At 40.8% G+C, this 15,818-nt stretch overlaps 1 long non-coding RNA gene across 1 annotated transcript; it reads right to left on the reverse strand.

The window, feature by feature from the left end:
- Positions 1-6,495: 6,495 nt before the first annotated feature.
- Positions 6,496-8,901, reverse strand: LOC148035707 (uncharacterized). The gene is made up of 3 exons (XR_015690994.1): positions 8,766-8,901; positions 7,438-8,673; positions 6,496-7,333 (listed from the first exon to the last, which is right to left on the reverse strand). It is a non-coding gene; the product is annotated as an uncharacterized LOC148035707 (long non-coding RNA).
- Positions 8,902-15,818: the final 6,917 nt, after the last annotated feature.

Here is a 15,818-nt window from a genome sequence, read left to right on the forward strand (position 1 = left end):
CAATTCCTTATCGGTATCTTTTGTGTTCGATAATACATAAAAGATTATGGATATGCTCTCAGACTCGATAGAGGCTGCGACTTTGCACTTTCCCAAAATTGCATATGATATTGTCCTCCAAAAGGGCTAATTTTAGCACTCGTGGGCTATATAGTTGTGGTCAGCCAATTCAAGCCCAATGATCATGAGTTAAGATATTAAAATTAGCTCCTTCATTGATCAATGCATGGAAGGTATGTGTTTGTTGGGCGATGAGTGTTACGCGGAGGTAAGCAAGTTCCACAGCTTCTTCATCCTTATCTTCAATTTCCGTAATTGTGGCAACTTGGACTTTCACAGGGGACTCTACCATGGGATGCTCGTGTAGTGGATGTGTGGGAGGGTATCACTTCTTTATGTGGCTACCATTGAAGAAGCCTATGCCCTCTCCATCGAGGGTCTCAAGCTCCACATTGTCGGTTCGGATGACGATGCAAACTTGGAAAGACCCTAATCCCCTAAACTTCATCTTCTACTTGTGGCCTTTCATTGAGTGTAATAGCAAGAGGTCGCCCTAATCAAAGTCTTGATGCTTGATATGCTTGTCAAACCAGCTCTTACGTGTCATGCCTTTTTGCAAATTAATGCATGGGTAGCTAGAGGCATTTTGTCCATGTCTCCTTCCCATCCCATATCTCTTGAGTGGCTACTCTTAGGCTAGGGACAAAGAATTCCAATGGTAAAATGGCTTTAGTTTTGTAGGTCAACCTAAAGGGAGTCTGTCCTATAGCAGTCTTATAGGCTATTCCATAGGCCCATAAGGTTGCCATCGGCTTGTTGTCCCAATCCCTGCGTGAAGCAGAGACCACCTTAGTCAAGACGTTCACTAGGGTCTTATTTGTAGATTTTGCTTGGCATTTTGCTTGAGGGTAGTAAGGCAAGGATCTTTGATGTACGATCAAAAAGGTAGGTAGGAGGTGAGCAATCACTTCATTGATGAAATGTGTGCCTTAATCACTAACTAGTTCAATGGGGTAGCCGAATCATAAGATCACTTGCTCCCAAAGGAACTTAGCTGTGGTTCTAGTATCGTTCTTTCTAGTGGCTCATGCTTCTGCCCACTTTGTGAGGCCTCAAATACATCAAGTATATAAGAATTCACTATATATGCTTACTGCCCATAAGGTATTATAATGAGATTATAATAAATAACCTTCTAAATGATGAGCCAAACAATATCTAATCAATCTAAGAAGCTTTCTTGAGCATCGGTACATCATCTAGGCATCAGAAACTTGCCCCATAAACATCAATAGAACATTAAACAATCAAAATACTTGCATCCCCAAATAGTAAACAATAGTTTGCCTTGAACCATGAAGCAATCTCTCACCAATACCTCTTCAAAGATTGCTCAAGATAGAGTCAGAGAAGTCAAAAAGGACCCCCAAATGTCAAACAATGGGCAACTATAGTTGGAGGGAGCAATGACTGAGGTAGGATAAGCAAGGAACTACCATAAAATTGCACCAAAAAATGCATATTTTTTATTGGAATCTCTCTTGCCTGTTACTAATGTCAAATGGTCTTGGGAAGGTCTTTCATCAATGCTAGAAGGTGTGGAGCTAATCCAAGAGCAATGGGGCTAACACATACCTCAATGAGTGGCTGCCATGAAAATTGGGAATGAAGCTCGCTTCCCAGGTTGAAGTGGAGGTTAATGAAGCTCCTTGAATGCCTGCTTTGATACTAGTTGAAAGGTAGAAGGGGTTAGCAAGAGTAAGAGCACAAGCAAAAGCAAGAGCTATGGAGGTTGGAGCAAGAGAGAGCAAGATGGTATGTGGGAACTCCAACAATCACAATGTGTGACCTGCCTTCCCTTATTCTATCGTCATAAAAAAAATAAAGAATAAAGTGATATTGATGGGTGGTTGCAACCTACAGTGTATAAGTGTGCATGCAATAAGTACAAGATAAAAACCCCCAACATGGTGGTGATTTTGTGTAGGTTTAGGTGAAGTTGATCAAGGCATAGTTGAAGGACATGGTTTCTTGCATATGGAGGTTTATCCAATGTACTAGCATCTTAGTCCATCCTTATGTTTTTCTCATTCAATCGTTCCCTACTATCTAGCACTTCAAGTAACATGTTTATGCTCCCTTTTGCCTTTGCAATGGCATGACATTCAAGGGTATATAACAAACCGAAGCTCATCCCATACAATTGATCTTACAACAACAACTAGAAATAGCATAACAATCCTTTGTCATCTTGTGTAAGTTCAAGGGGCTACAACCTTGACATATGTTACACAATTTGGGCACTTATTGTGTTCTACACCCTTCACGTGTGAACACCCTCTTATAACCCTAAGGTTTAAGGGTTTTACTTTGTACTTGCACCTTACACTATTTTGATGATTGCATTGGGTGTCATGCTATCACACTCATACACTCTCTTCACTATGAACTGAACTTACACCTAAGCTTGAGCTTTAATCCTTATGCATCCTCTCCCCCGCATAAATGATCTTATGCTCCTGTTCATAGAGATCCTACGAAGTCAAAGGTGATGTATGCCAAAGGGATCAAGATTTGGAGTGATCTTTGGGACCTAAAAAGGCATGCATGGAGACAACCTCATGCAATTGCTATTCAGTATGATCTGAATCAAAAGGAGATCGATTGGCTTATCGAGATCATGCGAGACTGCAAGAGTGACCAACCTACTTCAGTGTACATGAAGAATGATTTGATAATAAAGGATCTATGTAGCCTGGTGGGCAAAAGTATCGTTTGTTGCAAGTCAATTCATGATTTTAAAGCTCCTCCCCGGCTATTTTGATGAATTTGACCCAAAAATGGAAGAGAGAGGATTAGGATAAATAACTTGGGGCTATGTTTGTCGTATTCTCCCACATACCGCTTACTTACATGTAGGTCACATACGAGTCACGCACCGGCAACACTAGAGAATGCACAAAAATGATACTAATTTTAAAAACTATACCCAAATCCGAAATGTATTATACAAAAGCAATAAGTATTATAAAAAGTAAAATACAATATGTGGCAACCCGACACACACCCCCTCGATTCCAAACTGCCATGTGTAAATAAGACAAATGTTAGAGCAAGGTTTTTATCCTCGTCGGAAGAGAGTGCCCCACCCATATCGAAGATTCATTCGTGGAAGAGGAGAGCGGACGTTGTTTGGAGAATATCCCCCTTCTATAGGGCGAATGTATTGCGCTGTAGGCTGATGGTAAAGAAGCTTCCGCTTCGCTCTCGTCTAGGCATGAGGATCAGTGTCTCCCCGTTATGCCCATTCTGTGGGCGAGCAAAAGAAACCGAGAAACAATTATTCTGGGATTCCTTGCATGCGGCCACACTGTGGAAGAAGGTCAGGTTCTCAACCAGGAATGCCAACCTTAGAAGCAACTTTGATATGAGTAATGCCCTTTTTGCTGATCAGTGGAACCTGGATGATAGTACCTAGAGGCTGATCGGTGTAATCTCAGGGGCAACCCTTAACTTTATATTGACCAAAAGGAATGCTATAGTCTTTAAGAGAACCAGTTCAAAACTTCCTAATCACTGTATTGACCAACTCAGACCAGAGATTATTGTCATGATGAAAGCTGTTAGGGCTAGACATTGGGTTTTTAGGCTCTTTTTGAAGAAATGTAGTACTTAGCGCTAGGGCCAAGTTGCATCCTTGCGATGCTGTAAATATTTACTTACAATGGAATGGAATATGAGCATATTACAAACATGGGCTAATGTTTGGGACCCACAACACAACACCAAGCTTCAATCAAAGGAGAAAGTAAGTCCAACCTATTCAAACAAGAAAGCAATTGAATGACAATAATGGTGCATGTCTCAAAGATGATTGGTCCACATCTATGGTGCAAAAGGATGATATGATGCCTCAAGGTCTTCTGAGTCTTAATGGAAAGACTACAGCACATTGCAATTCCATGCAAGCCAAGACAATAATGTGCATGTCTCAAAGATGATTGACCCACACATATGGTGCAAAAGGATGATAGGATGTCTCGAAGGTCTTCTTTTTCTTAATGGAAAGACTTTCGCACATTGCAATTCCGTGCAAGCCAATAGAATGCCATCCCAACCTATCATCATGAACCTGACGACAAGGAGGAAGGATTACCCAATAGCAAAGGTGCCTACTTGGAAGAGAGGAGAGACATTAAGGAGGAAAAATTACACAATGGCAAAGGTGTCTGCTTGGAAGAGAAGAGTAATTAATGCCTCGAAAGCATCACCATTATATGGGGTCAATGTTCTGATATGAAGGATCTTGCTGAAAGCACTTCCACTTCTGACTAGATTCACTAAAAGAGTAACTGCATCCATCCGCTCTGTCCATTGTGTGAACGCTCTGAAGATAATTTAAAGATATGATTATTTTTCGAAAGAATGTATACGTGTAGTCCCAAAATGAGAAGAGCAATTTTGGCATGAATACACATAGACAAAAGAAGGGTGATGTACAAGAGAGAGATTCATGGCCTGCCTGATAACTATATTGGACAACTGAAAACTTAAGATCCTGGCTGTGTTAGGTGTGCAGGAAAAGATTCTTGATCTTCAAACTTTTTTGGAAGAAGCCGTAACTAGTGGTGTGATACCATGCTCCATCCACTTGAAACTGTGATTACTTACATCTCTCCAGGATTGATATTAAGCGCATTGCAGAACTTTGGTCCTACCATGTAACCTGCCAATCGGCCAAAGTGGTAGCCCGCCGCCACATGATCGGAGCTGGTAATGTACGTAGATTATTAAAGGGATATGTGAGAAAAAAATGCTCTTTAACACCTTTGCTCTTTGCTTCAATGACTGTCACAGCCTTTTCAAAGGATAGTTTTAGTTTATCGAGGTTCGAAGTGAGGTCTGCCTCCGTGCCAAGATTTCTGATAATCGTAACTCTAGGAGCTCAGCTTTACCCAAGTTGTCTGTCATGGATATTCATAGCTATCAAGGTTCTCCAACCAACTCTCACTAAACTGAACTTGTCTAAGCTAAGCTGGTCAAATTTCCCCGAGGGTCAAATAATTTCCTGGCTGTGTTAGGTGTTCACAATATCCGACATGCTTCTAATGCCATCTAATCGATTTAATTAGAAGTGACAGCGTAAAGGTTTGGAGGCCCTGCAACACATACAATGTGTCTAAATTTCAGCTAACTCACTCAAAGTAATATGTGAACACCCATGGACTGTTATCATTAGATACGAAATATTTTCCACTCACCTTCTCAAGGAAGTATGGCTGGCTTGGAATAACAAGATGGAAACATCCTGATCAAGCGTGGGGAACTTGCTAGGTATCTGGGTGTACCGATCGGGGTCAGCATCACCCTCAAGCAAAGATTTGGCTGGTTCAATAATAAATTTCAAGATAAAATCGAAAGCAGGCTAGGTGCCCCTTTATCTTTTGCTGAAAGGCTTACCATAACCAAGTCCATTTTGTCTGCTGCGACAGAATAGGTTGCTTTCATCAACAGCATCTTGGCCAAGTATTGATAGCATGTTAAGGCGATTCAGTGGAATAATCAAGGCAGCAAGGGATGGCACACACTGGGTGGGACATGCTAATGGAGGAGAGGAAGTGGGGCAGGGCAAGACTGGAAAGCATGATGTTAAAAGCCCAAGGCCTTTCTATAGCATTGTCAAGGAGGATGGAAGGAAGGCAACCTTGGTTGGTACTCATGAGGCACTGGATAGCATCTATGAAGATAAAGGGGTCTAGCTGGGAAGGGGTGGATGTATCAAAGATGATTGGTCCACAACTATGGTGCAAAAGGATGATACGATGCCTCGAGGTCTTCTGAATCTTCATGGAAAGACTTTAGCACATTGCAATTCCATGCAAGAGCCAAGACAAGAACGGTACATGACTCAAAGATGATTGGCCCACATCTATGGTCAAAAAGGATGATGTGAAGCCTTAAAGTCTTCTGTCTTCATGGAAAGACCTCATATTGCAATTCCATGCAAGTCGATAGAATCCCATCCAAAGCTATCATCATGAACCTGATCATGAGGAAAGATTACCCAATGGCGAAGGTGCCTACTTGGGAGAGAGGGGAGACATTCATTTATTAACGATTATTCACGTAAGGTTTGGGCTTACCCCATACAACAGAAATCTTGGTTGTCTTTCAGTGTTGGCTTGCTCTCGTTGAGAATTAGTATGCGCATAGGCTGAAATTCCTAAGGATCAATAACGGGGGGAAGAAAAAGTACCCAATGGCAAAGGTGTGTCTACTTGAAAGAGATGAGTAACTAATGTGTCGAAAGCATCACCATTATATGGGGTCAATGTTCTAATATGAAGGATCTTGCTGAAAGCACTTCCATTTCACGCTAGATTCACTAAAAGAGTAACGGCATCCATCCTCTCTGTCCATTGTGAGAACGCTCTGAAGAGAATTTAAAGATATAATTATTTTTCGAAAGAATGTAACCCAGCAGTCTCAAAATGAGAAGAGCAATTTTGGCATGACTACTATTCGTTTGCTGACCACATAGACTTCGACAGCAGTACTGGGAACATTGCTTTGAAGTTCATATGGTTCTAAAGAAGAAGGGTGATGTTCAAGAGAGATTCTTGACCTGCCTGACAACTAAATTGGACAACTAAAATCTTTGATCTTGGCTGCGTTAAGTGTGCAGGAAAAGACTCTAGATCTTCAAACTTCTCTCTAAGAAGCCGAGTCTAATGGTGTGATGCCATGCTCCATTCGCTTGAAACTATTACTTACATCTCTCCAGGATTGATATTAAGCGCATTGCAAAACTTTGGTCCTACCGTGTAACCTGCCAATTTGCCAACGTGGTAGCCCGCCGCCACATGATCAGAGCTGGTAATGTACGTAGCTTATCAAAGGGATATGTGAGAAAAACATGATCAGAGCTGGTAATGTACGTAGCTTATTAAAGGGATATGTGAGAAAAAAGTTACTCTTTAACACCTTTGTTATTTCCTTCAATGACTTTCATAGCCTTTGCTCAGGGTAGTTTATTGAGGCTACCTTCGGGCCAGGATTTCTTTTAATCGGAACTCCAGGAGCTCAGCTTTACCCAAGGTCTTTTGCTTGTCTGTCATGGATATTCATAGTTACCAAGTTTGTCCAACCAGCACTCACAAAATTTCGGTGGTCTCTGCTAAACTGGTCTAATTTCCCCGAGGGTTCAGTAATTCCATTTTGGAACTACAGACAAATTGTTTTGATGGTCCCCAGAGGGGTCAGTGAATCCAACATGCGTCTAATGCCATCAAATCGATTTAATTAGGGGTAACGGGGTAAAGGTTTGGAGGCCCTGCAACACATACAGTGAGTCTAAATTTCAGCTTACTCACTCAGCAATTAGTGAACACCCATCGTTGGACTATTATCATGAGATACAGAATATTTTCCACTCACCTTCTCAAGGAAGTATAGCTGGCTTGGAATAAGAAGATAGAAACATCCTGATCTAAGAGATCTTTAAGGTTTGAAAAGGCTCATATGCATATGGATTGCTTCCAAATTTTAATGTCCAACGCTCTTCACGAAAGTGGTTTGTCCGAAGCTCCCAAGCAAAGGTGTCACGAAGAAATCCAAGGATGCCTTTTCTTTGTATTCTATGCCACAAGCATGAAGAAATGCATATTCCCGAGTCATCTTGACGCAAAGTACTTGAAAACAATCCCTACGCTGCAGCCATGAAAATGACACTCTGTCCCGGTCCAATTGAGAGCATCAAGGTCACCACAGTTGCATTCTGCTACAGGGTTATTGCTAATTGATCACTGGGATGGGCAATTATCTCTTGTAACCACACCTATCAAATTTGCTGCTCAAACCTTTACACGATACGGGACATTTGAGCAATGGTTAGCGTTTGTATCCTGAGAGGGTAACAAACAGCATTATACAAATCTAGAATCAACACTAGACGCCTAAACTGAATGTTCATCTTCGAAGGAATTAAATAAATCGAGACTCCAAACAACGGAGGGAACATAGCTCACTATATGTTAGGCACTCCCTAAGTGTACCGAACCATTAAAGGACAGCGTCACTTAACGCAGAGAATGCCACAGCGTTTCGAAAGCAGCTTGCAGTAAATGTTGAGCGCAGTTGAGAAGACCACCAGCGCTCGACCGTCAGAAAGCAAAGCGAACGGAACACTAGATCAGTTAGAAGTCATGCTCGTGCACATACAACAAGCAAGCACTTGTGCAACATTCTCTTTATCATGCCGCTAAAACTTGTGGCACTTAAGCTTGACACAGAGAGCAAAACAGAAAACCGAGCTCCTGCAACACGAAGCGCCGAAAAAGTTTATTCTTGCACACTCTTAGGGGCCAGATACGCAAAGGCGCCTGCTACAGAAAGGCCCGGGGTATAGAGAGTGCTTCGAGTCCTCGACAGACAAGGGACGGCACATCAGGCCACCTACGCAGGACTTCATGATAATTACGAAAGTCAGAAGCATACAGGCACATCACGGAGACAGCAGATGTGAGAAGGCAAGACTGGGACAGAGAAAGAGAGAAGAACATGTGACACGGACAGCAGTCTGCAGAGACGAGCGCCAGAAGTACTACGTTAGACCAAGCGCCAAATACAGCAAGCAACCCGGCCTCCATTCTTCCTTCTCCTCAGGCCAAATTTCTGCAAAAGTATGAGCGTCATGACCGACAGTTCTATCGAAGTAAGGTTCATCATCGGAGAAGCTACAGGAGAAACAGAGAAAGGGCGCTAACAAGTTAACCGAAAGCCCGTCGATGTAATCATGGCGTCGTGCCACAAGAAGCGCACGCTCTGGGGGTTGGGACTCGTAACAACTCTGTCCGGTAAATGGAACTTATGGAACCCTAATATAGTAGAAATTCGTTTTTAGGGTTTCTAGGGTTAGGTGAGAGGTGATGAGCCCTGATTCAAACCCTAATGAAGAAGAATTTCAAGGGTTATATGTCACGAGCGATGAGCCCTAGTTCACAACCCTCATGAGGAAGAATTTCAAGCTTTTGTTTTCCAAAGTTAGGTGATGAGCCCTAAAGTAGAATTCCAAGCATTTGGTTTTTTAGGTTAGTTAAGTAGAATTTATTGAACCCTAACCAAATAGAATTTATGGCATTTGCACTAACTTCATTACGTAAGTAGAATGTATATAACCATAACAAATCACAATTTATAAAACTTAAAACACTAGGGCCTGAGCTTAACAAAATTTATAGAACATCCTTAAGGTTTACAATATCACATCAACTTCATTATAGAAACTAATCGGGTAGAATTTATAGAACTCACGTCAACTTTATCATGTAAGTAGAATGTATAGAACCATAATAAAGTACAATCTATAGGTTTCCAAACACTAGGGCTTCAGCTAAGCAAAATCTACAAAATATTCTTAAGCCTTACTATGGGTTGGATTGAGACTGGTCCAAAGTAAAAGCCATTTTCCAAAAGATAGAGGTTTAGGTGCTATTACACATATGATTATTAAAACTAGTAGGCGTGTCTATTAAATGTACTTTGCACAATTGGCACTATTGAAAAGCTAATAAGGTTGACCCTCACTTGATTCGCATACACTTTGCTCACAAAAAATGAGGATTTGAAGAACCTTGATGAGACTAAGAAGACACATGTGTATTATCACACATTACTTTCTAGTATAGCTTTGAAAAGGCTTAATGAGTCTAAGAAGATATCAAGCCTTAAAAACTTCTACAAATGCATTAGAAACCTAAGCCCAACATGTTATTATGAATTCATAAAATAAGCCATTTAAGAGCTTAGCGAATATCAATGGTGATGCATTTTATGACCTTTAATATCTAGTGCTCTCACTCTTGTTGAGCCCTTCCACCTTTCAACTAGTATCAAAGCAGGCATTCAAGGAGCTTCATCGACGTTCGATTCAGCCCGGGAAGATGGCTTCATTCTCAGTTTTCATGGTAGCCATTCATTAAGGTATGCATTAGTCCCATTGCTCTCAGATTAGCTCCACACCTTCCAACATTGATCAAGGACTTATCGAAGGCCATTTGAAATCAGTAATAGCTAGGAGAGACCCCAAGAAACAACCCGCATTTTTTAATGCAATTTTAGGGTTGTTCCTTGCTTGTTCTACCTCATTCATTGCTCCCTCCAACTCTTATTTCCCATTTCTTGATATTTGGGGTCCTTTTCAACTTCTCTAATTCTATCTTTAGTAATCTTTCAAGAGGTATTGATTGCTTCACAATTCAGAGCAAACTATTGTTCACTATTTGGGGCACCAAGCATTTGATTGTTTAATGTTGTATTGATGTATATGGGGCAAGTTTGTGATGCTCGGATGATGTATTGATGCTCAAGAAAGCTTCTTGGATTGATTAGATGTTGTTTGGCTTGTCATTTGGAAGGTTCTTTATTATAGTCTCATTATAATACATTGTGGCCAGCAAGCATACACTGTGAATGTTTATTATGGGTGAGCCTTTGATCTTGAGCTTGGATATTTACATATTTGTTGCGGCTACTTGCTTTGGATATTTATCAATTACAAACTTGGTCACTTATGTTATGCATATGCTCTCGAATGTACATTTGATGCCTCTAGGATTTCTGAATGTTATGACTCTTATGTCTTGAGCTTGCATCACTCTTTGCCATTGTGGATTTTGTTCTAGTGGGAGTACTTTGACATTTCATTTGAGATCTTGATTTATTGGAGACAATGGGAGTCTCTTGCTTGTGTATATATGCTCAATTGTCTTCAATCATTCCATTTCTAGCCAACTTACTTTGCAAGGGATCACCTTTTTGAGGAAAATGCCAAGGCCATGTTCTTGCTTATTACTCTCCTTGATTTTTGGGATACCTTTCATACCACCATAAGTACTAATGATCATGAAGATGGTTTAAGATCAAGGGTGTGGAGGGTGCCTTATTTATTGAGGAAGTAGAGAGGAAGAATATAGATGCAACTACACCTCTCATGCATTCATTATTAGAGGCCATAATGATGGCATATATGATAATGATTGATGTGGCAAAGATGCATAGTAGGGTAGATCAAAGTCTAGAACTTGTGGATAGGGTTATAATAAATCCCATAGCTACAAACCATTCATTACATGTCTTTATTCCATGCAATAGGATCATACTTAGTCTCATGGTGCCCTAAAATGTGCCAAGATAGACGAGATAAGGCAAGGGAAAAGTGTAGGATATTGCTACAACTTCGTATGTAGGAGTATAATTTTGATGAGTACATTTTGGTTGGTTCTTCTCCCATGTCTAGTTGATCGATACTTAGTCATCTTTTGCCTTACGAACTCGAGGGATGATCATGTCTATGCCATTGTTGGCATTGGGGATGTTCGTTTGAAGTCTACTATTGGTACTTCATTTGTCTTGCATGATGTATACCATGTGTTGGCTTTGACTAAAAGCCTTATCTCTACATGATGATTAGATGATGATAGACATCATGTTTCTATTGGTGATTCTACCTAAAAAACTCAATTGTGGCAACCTTATTTTAGCTAGAGATGCCAAGACTGGTAACTCTTTATTCGTTACTTATATTTGACACTACTAATCATGTTTTGTCTATGGCTAATCTTCCATATGCATCTCTTTGGCATCGTCATCTTGGACATATGTCCCTAAAAGGAATGAAAGTCTTGACTTAATTGTATTATTTGCCACCCTTAGACTTTTCATGTTTGATTCATACAATCATTGTTTATATGGCACGCAAGCTTGTAACATGCATAAAAAGTCGAGCACATTGTGTATGGGTGAGTCTTTGGTTGTGCAAAGTATTTCATTTCATTCATCGATGATTATTTGCATAAGGTCTAGCCTATCCCATAAGGTTGAAGTTAGAAGTTTTGCCTACATAGTATTAACACTTTCTTCCTTGGTTGAGAATTAATCTAGGCATAGGTTGAAATGCCTATGATAGGATAATGAGGGTGAATATCTCTCTAAGGAATTTCAATAGCTTTGTGATGAGAGGTGTATTAAGAATAAGTTGATTGCCCCTTGCATCCCACCCCAGAATGGTTTTTTAAATCACATGAATAGGATTATTCAAGAAACAATCTACACCACATACATTTTGGACTAAGGTAGTCACTACTGTCATTCACTTGATAAATAGATCTCCGTGCACTGCTCTTGGTGGCAACATTGCAAAGGAGGTATAGTCTAGAAAACCTCCCTCACATGTCCATTTGTAAGTCTTTGGATATAAGCCATTCTACCACATTTTCAAAGACAAATGCAACAAGATAGATCCAAAGTCCATCAAATGCATATTTCTTGGATATAGTGATGTAGTTGAGATGGGCTATCATCTATAGGATCCACAAGCTCAAAAGATTATCCACAACCATTATACTATCCTTTATGAGTGCAAGATGCATAAATAGCCAAAGCCTATGATTAAAGTGTGTAGGGTGATCTTTCATGAGGAACCTCATGTTATAGTATAGCCAACCCTAGTTAGATAGCCTCTTGTAGCTAATGATAATGATGTAGTGGCCCAAGATCTACATGTTGTGTAGGATCATGATGCTGGATAAAGAGGACAAGATGTACAAGTCCCCCCTAGCAAGTTTTGAGATGCTCTACTAGAGTCTCATGTCCTCCTAATCACTATGAGATACTTAAGAAGAGACTATGCACAAGTGATAGTCACTCTTTTGAGAGGGTCGTGTTGTCTCACTTTGATTCATTACATAAGAATCATACATGGAATTTGATTTCATTTCCCATTGGAAAATATGCATTGCCATGCAAATGGGTGTGTAAGTTGAAGAGCACCCCTAATTGCCCTAAGCTAGTACACAATGCATGTTTGGTTGCTAAGGATTTTAAACAAGAAAAAGGAGTTGACTTTGATGAGATATTCTCCCTTGTGGTGAAGATGACAATTCTTTGCTTGGTTTTGGCCTTGGTTGCACAAATGGATCTAGATTTATATCAAATGGATGTTAAGATTGCTTTCTTACATGAGGACTTGCATGAGGATATATATATGTAGAAGCCTAAGGACTTTATGGAAAAGGGTTGGGAACACCTAGTTTGAAAGTTGAGAAAGAGTCTTTATGGACTTAAGCAAGCAGCTAGGGAATGGTATCACAAGTTTGATGCCTTTATGCATTCTTAGGGTTGTTCCCGCAATGATATGGATTCGTGCTTTTACATGAAGAAGGTACCTTATGTTGATGATATGTTGATTGCTAGGAGTGCTCATGATTAGATGGATGCTTTGAAGACTCAACTCGAGAAGAGATTTGAGATGAAGGACATGTGGCATGCTTCTCATATACTTGGTATGTGCATTATGCACAATTTCTCTAAGGGACTCCTCTACTTGTACAGAAGGTGTACATTCACAAAGTACTTAAGTTGCTCCATATGTAGGGTGGTAAATCAATTTGCATCTTTTTACCTTCTCATGTGAAGGTGAGTTGGGTAGATTGTCCCCAATCAGATTATGAGAGGACTGAGATGGCCAAGATTATGTATGCATCCAGGGTGGGTAGCATTGATGTATATACCATGATAGCCATTAGAATCAATATAGCATTTGAAGTGGGAGTTGTGTCTCGTTATATGGTGACAGCTGGTAGGCACTATTAGGATGTCATGAAGGGTATAATGAGATATCTTAAGAGCACTATAGACTTGTGCCTTTGCTATGGCAGTTAGGACACTAGAGTGGGTTAGATAGATTTTGATTGTGCAGGACATGCAAATAGTAGGAAGTCCAATGCCTTCATCTTTGTTGAATGTGTTATTTCTTGGATGTTTGGGGTGCAAAAATGCACTGCCTTATCTACTACCAAGATTGAGTGCATTGCAACCACTAAGGCTTTCAAGGAGGCCATGTGGTTAGGCCGCTTGGTTGCAGACCTTGATATAACAAATATGACTTCTACATTGCATTTTGACTCTATGAGTGCCATCTAGTTGGCATGTAATATACAAAGACCAAGCATATCAAGGTCCATCACCACTTCATTAGAGAGGTGGTTGAGGACAAGCAAATAGAGTTTTTCAAGATCTCTACAAATGAGAATCATATAGATCTACTCATTAGAAGTCTCCTGGTGGAACATTACGCCTTCCTTAATAGGATGAGATGACGTTTATTTCTCATCCAATTGTACTTATATATACACGCTGTACTTTGTCACTTTTTTTCTTATTTTCTCCTCACTCATGCACATTCAATCTTTAAGGGTAGGAGGTTGTTGGTGATCAAAGGTTGCATATGCCTAGCCACCCCATATTTATATTATGCTATACCTACACACCTATATATTTGTAGGTGGTGGCCACCATCAATGCCACCTTATTCTTTATTCTTTATATGACAATAGAATAAGGGAAGCAAAACTTAAAAAATCTCCAACATCGATCACACCGGCATTTGTGTTTGTGCACGTCGTAGTCGCAGACCAACAGTTTGCATCTGACTCCCAGAATTGGACCACTAGTCGGACATGACTAGTCAGTCAAACCAAGATCGTTGGACACACAAATTTCAAAATTGGACACTTAGGATTGGACTTGCCACATCACCACTTGGACAACTCACTCTTGTTCGATTTTGAGAATCAGATGGGTGGGAATGACACGCCATTCAGACCACATCGGGGTAATCGGACACTCCCAATCGGACTCGGACCATCCAACTCCGAGAGTCAGACTAGTCGGACCACCAAAGTCAGTACCATTAGAGTCGAACCGTCCCAACTCTAGAAATCTGGCCAATAGGGTAGAATAGAATTAGGGTAAATTTACCAATCTCTAACAAAAACCAGTCAAATTTAACCCGGGGCCAACTCATAGACCATAGAATTACCTTGATCGAGCAAAGGGGAGCAATAGAGACCCTAGATAATTATTATAGGTAGCCAAAGAACACACCTAGAGCCACATTAGGCTGCAAACAAAAAAGGGGAATAGCATGAGTTGCATTTTTCATTATGCATTCGCACCCCACATCGATTTTATCACTTGAAGTGCACTAAAAAGCCGAAAGCTTGAATTCGCACAGTGCACGAAAGAGAGCACACTCACACACCCATCGAGTGAGTTTAAGTTGAGGAGTGTTTGTAAACAATAAGGAACTCACTCAGACCTAACCATCAGAATGAACTCACTAGTAGGAGAAGACCCTAAAACATAGCCGGGTGATTGAGAACCCCAAGTGTAGGACCGAGCCAAGACCGCGACACCATTGGAGGAGTGGAGCTACACAACTTGATCAATCTCATTGACAACCTAGTGGAGCACGAGACCAAAAACATGGTAAAGACAAGCACTAACTATGGACGAGACGAAGAGCTTGACCTAGGCGGTTTCCCGACTAAAATCCAGTGGCTAGTCACCAATTATGATCTACATACCCGGACCGCAACCACCATGGTAGGACATCAGAGGACATCATAGCAAACCTCGAAGAGAAGAGAAAACTAGCGCAGGAAGCTTTACAAGGCATAGTGACCTACAATCAAGAACATCAAGCCAAAATCTTGCGGCAAAGCATAGAAATGTGTGAGATTTAGCGAGTGCTAGCCCTAAGCAGAAACAGGACATGGCCTGATGCAGAGAGGAAAAGAGCTCTAGAAGGTGATATCAGATTGAGCGAGCTTCTTATGAAGCGACTGTTGGTCAACGCTTCTGCCGATCAAAGTGCCACTGCGATGGCAACCTCGCTGCTTGCAAGATTAGGGGTCACTCAGAACTCTAAGAGCTAATCTAAAATCTTGATAGTCACGAAGCAGCCAGACAAGTACCGG

The sequence above is a fragment of the Lygodium microphyllum genome, chromosome 5 (assembly GCF_053477565.2).
Source record: "Lygodium microphyllum isolate KBCC chromosome 5, Lygodium_microphyllum_v1.1.10, whole genome shotgun sequence".
Taxonomy (NCBI): domain Eukaryota; kingdom Viridiplantae; phylum Streptophyta; class Polypodiopsida; order Schizaeales; family Lygodiaceae; genus Lygodium; species Lygodium microphyllum.